The sequence below is a fragment of the Mugil cephalus genome, chromosome 8 (assembly GCF_022458985.1).
Source record: "Mugil cephalus isolate CIBA_MC_2020 chromosome 8, CIBA_Mcephalus_1.1, whole genome shotgun sequence".
In the NCBI taxonomy this organism is placed as follows: domain Eukaryota; kingdom Metazoa; phylum Chordata; class Actinopteri; order Mugiliformes; family Mugilidae; genus Mugil; species Mugil cephalus.
The window spans coordinates 4,809,668-4,817,182 of record NC_061777.1 but is presented as its reverse complement, the minus strand read 5'-3'; the positions used below and the strand labels follow the sequence as shown (position 1 = coordinate 4,817,182).

The 7,515-nt window shown below is 38.7% G+C and overlaps 1 long non-coding RNA gene across 1 annotated transcript in view; it reads right to left on the bottom strand.

The window, feature by feature from the left end:
* Window positions 1-1,095: 1,095 nt before the first annotated feature.
* LOC125012584 overlaps window positions 1,096-7,515 on the bottom strand; it is a 27,570-nt gene continuing 21,150 nt past the window's right edge. Inside the window, exons 2-4 of the long non-coding RNA XR_007113304.1 lie at window positions 2,922-3,061; window positions 1,627-1,727; window positions 1,096-1,248 (exon numbers count right to left, since the gene is read on the bottom strand). This is a non-coding gene — a long non-coding RNA (uncharacterized LOC125012584). The remainder of the gene's footprint in view (window positions 1,249-1,626; window positions 1,728-2,921; window positions 3,062-7,515) is intronic.

The following is a 7,515-nucleotide window of genomic DNA, read 5'->3' as shown; positions in this document are numbered from 1 at the left end:
ATATATCGTTTTCACCTCTATGCTAGGCCCATATAGTGTGTTGCATTTACGAAATGAAAGAACTGCAAAGAATTACATTTATGCATACATTACAGGGATTTATCCACGGTTGTCTTACCTGGGGTCGAAAAGTTCAATAAACAGCGGGCTGGACCGGCGGGTGACGCACGTCGGCAGTTGTGACGTATATTTTGAGCGACAAAAAAAATAAATAAATATATTTTATTTTAATGTTACAAGATCATCATTAATTCAAATTTAAAAATAAATTTAAAAAAAACTAACGCACTAAAATAAAAAATACATTTGAATTATATACTCGACAGCAACTGGTAAATGTGCCGCAATGCACTGTGGGAATTCAATGTTTTTTTTTTTGGTTGCTGTTACAACCGTGAGTGTGGTGTGGCGTTCAGTGTCATTCAGTTGTTGTGTAACTCTCGCTTGTTCACTGATGAGTGACTAGTTGCCGCTATTCTGAGGCAGTTAGCGTAAAAAAGTGAACTGTTTTTAACTACTACATTACTACTAAGTTAAAACTTAAATTTGTCAATTGTATATATACCAGTTAAGTATGTTTATGTTTATTTATTAAATTAAAAAACTGAATATTTGAACCTGTGTATTATTTGAATAGCTTAATGCAAAATTATATTAATAATGTATATTTATAAATACACTAGGCCGAGTTTGATATAAAACACATCTAGCCGGTAGAAATAGTTTTTAGATGGAGGAGTTTGGGGTGGATGATGGGAACATAATGCACACAAGAACACAAAAAGCAAAAGACCGTTGGTTAAGCTTAGACAAAGGTTGTGGTTTTTGATTAAATATGGACGTCTCCCCACTTCCTGTTACTGGCCAAACAGATGCTATTATCCCTGGGATACGTGGATGTGAGTTTGGAGTCTGATCGGTACGGTCCGAGAGTGGAGCAGATTTACAAACGATTTTATGAATTAAAAAGAGTGGGTGGAAAAACAGAAGAAAGAAGTTCCATCAGTGGCCATTAGCGTCCTCACTTGAGTTGAACCCCAGCAAGCAAGAACCATTTGTTTGAGAAATTGCCCATCACACAAAAACATGCTTTTAGATTTATTATTGCTTTATTTTTAAATCTGAATTTAACACAGACGGCATTCATCTTGTGCGAATTGTCACACAGCTGTACATCTTCTCATGTCACATCGACCCTTCCCTCGAGCTGCTCCCTGCTGTCAATTCGTCTTGATCACGTAATGATCTCTGAAGGATGAAAGGAGCACATGTTCCAGCGCAGTAAGAGCAGTTCTGCAGGGATGTGTTTCGGTTTTAAAAATAAACTGCAAACTTTATGAAGAAATAAGATTTAAATAGCTATATTAATACTTTACCCTGTAGCTAGTGGGAATTTATTTTAGGAGGAGACAGAATTATGTGAATGACGCAGCATGGAGATAATCGACTAAGCTTCTTTTTTTTTTGGTCTCTGAAATCAACATATCTAAACACAACAGTCAGTCCAGAGAATTCGGAGAACATGATCAGTGGATCCTTTCCATCCCACATGTCAGTGCCAGATTTTAAATTGAGCTTGTTGATGATGCCAAATTGTAAATGAGGAAAAGGTCACACGGCCATCACCTGCTTTGATTTGTTTCCTCTGTCCTCAGTCAAGGTTCCCACTTCACCGCGTCACCACTGCCAGCTCAAGGTAGTCGCTTCCTCGTTGGTATTTTATTTATCTGTTAAATAGAGAACGCAGTGCATCGGCTGGTAATTACAGGATTTAATCTGCCTGTGTTAAAGACTCATTATATTATAACTTCAGCTCGGGAACACAACGCACTCTCTCCTTCTCGGTTTCATCTCACGTCTTCACGCTCCTCTCTGTCATTACAGGAACCAGGAGGAAATTCTCTCACATGCTGGTTAAGCTATATCACCCTTCCTCCTTTTCCACCACTTTCATCCCTCCATCAAGTTCCCTCACGTCTACCAATAAACTTCCTTGCATCAATTATGTTGTTATTGGTGGAAAAAATAAAAGGTGCAGTTATTATATCTTACTGGTTGCGTAACACAAATAGTTTGCAAAGTAACACACATTAACACTCATTTTAAGGGAACTGATGGGGCCCAGAGGGAGTGTGTTGGGAGGGAGGTGCTTTGCGTTTCGAGGTGACCTGGGTTCATACGAACGTTGGTGCCTGACTCTATGGGCGGATGGAGACACACACCTGGGTGTTGGAGTTTACATCCCTCCCTCAGCGGACAAGGAAACACTGTTGCTATGCAACTAACCGACAACCGTTTCACTCTGGACGCTGTTTTGCCAACTACTTTTGTACATTTATTCATAATGCTAATTCTGCAATTTGCTTTGATTACACCGTTTATTTTATTTTACTAGATAATACAGATTTTTTTTTTCTTGTTACCCGTGTTTTTTAAGTGTTTCTTTTACGTCCAGCTAAGCTTCAGTGACCAAGTAATTTCCCTCGTGGATCATTAAAGTCTAAACTTCACTGCTTTAAGCATCATGTTGACTAGCTAACAACAACATGGACGCCTCCTAGAAGACAGATGAGGAGTCTAGTACAGTAAACTAGCAGCTGTTCATCAAGTGTGTGGAAATACTAAGCTAAAGATGAAGAACATACGACTGTGACATGTCAATACAGCTAAAGTACCACAGCAATGCATCTGAAAAGACATCAGCTAACGCTAACAGAGGAATCAGTCAGTTAACGCTCGGTCTGTTCAGGTTAAGGATATAGATTTCATTGTCGTCATCGTCATCATCAAACCCGTGTTAGCTGTTATTTATTACAAAAACCTTTTTTTGAGAAAAAAACAAGGTCCTGAATTAGCTTTTACAGCCAGTTCCTTCATTGTCATTATTTCTCGTTGAGAATAGAACCGGAAGCCTCACGCACTTTTTTACAATTCTCCATGACCTGATTTGCAGCACTCCCAACTACCTTTTCTTCAAGGTCTTATTTCCTGTAATTTGCAGCATTCATCATTCACTTGTCGCGATCTTCACGCTCTTTTGTGCGCTCTATGTGGCTGTGTCCTGCAAACACAACCATCATTTACACCCTTTTCTATTTGAAATCATGAGTAAACATGGTACAAATGACCACCTTGAGGGCACACTCAAGTCTGAGACATAAATATTCATGCAAGTGTTGTGACGCATGTGGCCCTGGATGCAGAGAGGTTAAGTAGCCCATTGTATATGACCCCGTGGAGTTCATCTCTAAGGTAAAAAAAAAAACACAAAGAAACCTTCTCTTCGTATAATTTACCAGCATCGCCTGTTGTCTGTAGGCGCTGACATACACTACCCCTCCAGTGTGTTGCAATCAGATCAAACACTCTTTCCATTCCCACCTCAGAGAATTAATTAACGATCAGTCTCATCGAACTTTAATTCTTCTCGCGCTGCAGAAAAGTCCCTAAAATCAAACTGTGACTGCAGCATCGTCAACCTCACAGGAACCATTTCACATTTTATTGTAACATTAAAGATGGGATGTGACTATCTTTTTTTTTTTTTTGCACCACCCCCGCGTGAAACAGCGCTGACTTCTCACATACTTTTATGTCTATAAACCCCATGGCATGACTAAAATTGACTTCTGTCCTGACACAATTAAACAAAGAAATGTATGTAGGTGGTTCCTGAGGGGAGCAGAGATAAATGAATACATTTAACAGCGGCAGTAGTTCATATCATGTGTATGTAGGGCGGGTTTTTTTTTTTTTTTTTGGGAAGCTGGAGAACAAATTTATGAGTTACTGAAATTAAAAACTAATAAACAAAGTAGCCTAAAGCATGATGTATTTTTTTTTTGTGTGTGTGTGTGTGTGTCTGTATGTGCCTTTGGAAATAGTGATTAAAACATTCCCATAAAAGAAGAAAAAAACATGAAATTGAAGGCAGGAACTATTTAATCAGCACTTTTATAATCAGCTTGTCAAATTAAAATGTGATTATATTAAAGACGGTGTTTTTACAGATGAACCTACAGAGGACAACCACCTACATCTGCAGCTACTCTTAATATCTAGGAAGATCAGTAGCTTTGTCATCTAAAGAAAACGGCTCCGTCCTGGTGTCAGTATCGCGTCCTGATGGTTTCCAGCCAGAACCACAACACTGACATTTTGTTTAGTTCTGTAACCACCCAGGTTGGTAACATCAGGTGTAGCCTGTAATAAAAGAGCGGCTGAAGCACGGATATTATGCAGAGACAACCACATCTATCTACACCGATCAGAGGCAGTTTGAACAACTGTACCAAACAATGTCATTTGGAGACACACAAGTGCAAACACAGCAGAACAGATGACGCTCTCTGAGTGACTCAATCAACATTAAAAGAAACATGAAAAATCAAAAAAGACACCGACGTGATCCCAAACCATCCCAAATCCTGTTCATCTGAACAACTCTATTTTTTTTTAATTAACCCTCTAACACCAAATGTGTCCTATTTAATACACAAGTACATACTCACAAGTACAACCTGTCACCTGGTGTCAGTAGCTTTTGGCAGCCGTTTCCAAAATGGCCTTCATGGACTCACCTCATTATTTTATGTGTTTATTACCTTCATGGAAATCTTTTCTAATTTTAACATATGGATAGACTGGATACTGAATATGATTTGCCTTATAAAAAACATATCCACACGTGGTTTATTAGCTGATGTATAAAAACTAGTCACCAGCATCTCGTTACTGGCCAAATGTACAATGTACACAGGAATAACATTAAATAAAAGTTAACTTGGCAAGAAAAAAGGAAGAAAAAAAAAACAATATATACAATTTAGAAAGATAAAGAGCTGGAAATATACATGTGATGCAATGGCGGGAATAATTACAGGCAAGAAATGTATTGGTGTGTGCTTATGTTTTAAGTGTATTAGGGAATGATGGGGGGGTATTGGTCTGGGAGGGTTTGTTCAGAAGAGAGATGACCTGGGGGGGAAAAAGAAATGTAGAAGTGTCCGATGATTTTCATCTTGATAAATCTGAACCTGTGACCTGATGCGAGTGTTTTTAAACTGGGAGTGAGCAGAGTGTGATGGGTCTGTTCGCATTAAAGTGGAATTAAGTTGATCATCTTGTGACAATTCAATGTTTTTGTGCTGGTAAATGTTTGGACGTGGTATTCATTCGTGTCTATCAAATATAGCACTTTGAACAAGGTTTAAAGGATTAGTATTATATCATCAGGAGGGGACAGTAATTACCTCAACACTAATCTTCGTGGCTGAAGATAACACAGTAGGCAGGTTAAACTCTAAACCATTTTTGAATTAATGATCATCTAGTAACTTCACTTCACAGTGTGGATGATATTTAGACATGTAACACCCACCCAGATCATACCAGGCGCCCCCACCCCCGTAGCGATGACACTCCTTGATGGCAGCATCCATCCCCAGCAGGATGCAACCTGACACAGACACACACAAAAACACTTCAGGAACAACTCAAAAAAACATGAAAAACAACACAGAAACATTTTTTGTTTCGTTTGTATTTATTTTAATTTATGCATTTCCCTGTGGGCCACGCTCGGTGGTGACCTGTACTGTGGGAGGTGGGAAGGCACAGAAAGGAGAGGTGCTAATTACTCTGACAGGTGTGTTGCTGCTGCTGCTACTACTTACTGGATAAGCACAGTTTTTGACTGTCAGTGTCAGTTTTGTTTTGTTTGTTCCGTGGCCAAAATGTGAGTCTTTGTTAGTTATACTTACAAGTTATAGAGTTACTTTATGTATGTATAGATCAGCTAAGGTAACAAAGCCTTTGGATTCATTCATTTCTGAACAGCGTTGGAAGTAATGTAAGGCTTTAGAAAACAATAATTGTAGTATTATACCTAGTACAAATGTTGGTAATGCGCGTTACAATTGATTTTAAACCCAAAATTAATTGTGATCTGATTGGGGAGAAGATGACTGCAGAGGCAGAGGTAGAGTCTACGTTCACCAGACAGACATATTCTCATCATTTTCAGTTCATCAGAGACAAGGATACAAAGAACATTATAGTTAAGTTCACTTCGAAACCAAAAGATCTCTGTACCTCACAAAATAGCACAAGTAATTTAAGGAAACATCTAGCGTGGTGCAGCTTTCTTTAGGTGTAGTAGCTTCTAGTAATATTGATTTCAATGTAAATACACCTAAATTTACAGTATCTCTACCACAATATGTGTTGAGCCATAAACCATAACTGGCCATTATACTGTACTGTTGTTAGCATTAGCCTAGCTTAGTCATCATGCCATTCCACATCACCTTCTGCTGGATGTGTAAATGAGCTACACCGAACGCAATAAGATCTACTGAGAACACAAAATCCATATTTCCAGTTATTTTTGGTAACTTAAAACTAATGTAAAGCCGTACAATTCAAAGAAAGTAATATTATAATGTAACTAATTACTTTGAAATTACAGTAACAAGTAATAATAATAATGCATTGTGTTTTTGCCCAACACTCATTGTGAATAAATGTACCTGTGTGGACACATCTTCACAAGTCTCATTTGATGGATCCACCGTGGAAAAGGACGCGTCAGACACGAGTCCTGGTACAGCTGAACATTCAGTGGCTCATAGGTTAGTTTTTTTTTGTTTTTCTCGTTGAAACAAGCCTCTTATACCAATGTTGTGAGATGTCACATGCATCTCGGTTAAGACCGAATGAATAAATATTAACTGAACATTCTCCATGCACACTTTGACTGGGCAACAATAATGAGAGTTAGAAAGTTTGATGGGAAGAGATGCAGAGGAGGGATGTGAGGCTTGAATTAGAGAGAAAAGAGAAAAGAAATCAGAGGCAAAAGGCCGACACCTGCAGAAGTGGTTGAGGTGTAGCATTAACACGGTGAGAACTTCATCTGAATCACATCACACTGAAGAATTTCTTTTTCTGTTCTGATTCATGTCGTTATTTTTAAATGCATCTCGTCTTTTATATAGTACGAAGTATTTCTTGGGTACCTGAAAAGCAAAATCATAACAACACTTAAACAACAACAAAAGCAGGTTTTTGTCACAAAAAATCTGCGAATATCATGGAAATAAATAAATAAAAAAGGTCAGCAGTTGTTTTATTAATGGCCCCTAAGCTGCATTCAGACACTGAGAAAATATTCTGCGTCGTATGACTGTCGCTGATCTGTGGCTCTGCCTCCCGTCACCAGCTGCCTGTCAGTCATCAACACAATGCGAGATGATCAGACCGAAGGGATGAAAGGGATTCCAGATCAAGCAGAGAGCGAGAGAGAGAGATGGGATTCAAAATGAATCACAGTGGAGATGATAACGCTTGGTGAAAATCTCAAAGCGCACGGCCTTTCATTAAAGATTGAGAGTGACTGGAGAGCCACTGACACGTTTTGTCGCGGCCTTTGATTGTGACTCTCATCAGTGGAAACAGGGAAACACACTGAGCTGGTTTGGTTTCACTCATAGATGCGTGTATTAATAATTTCAT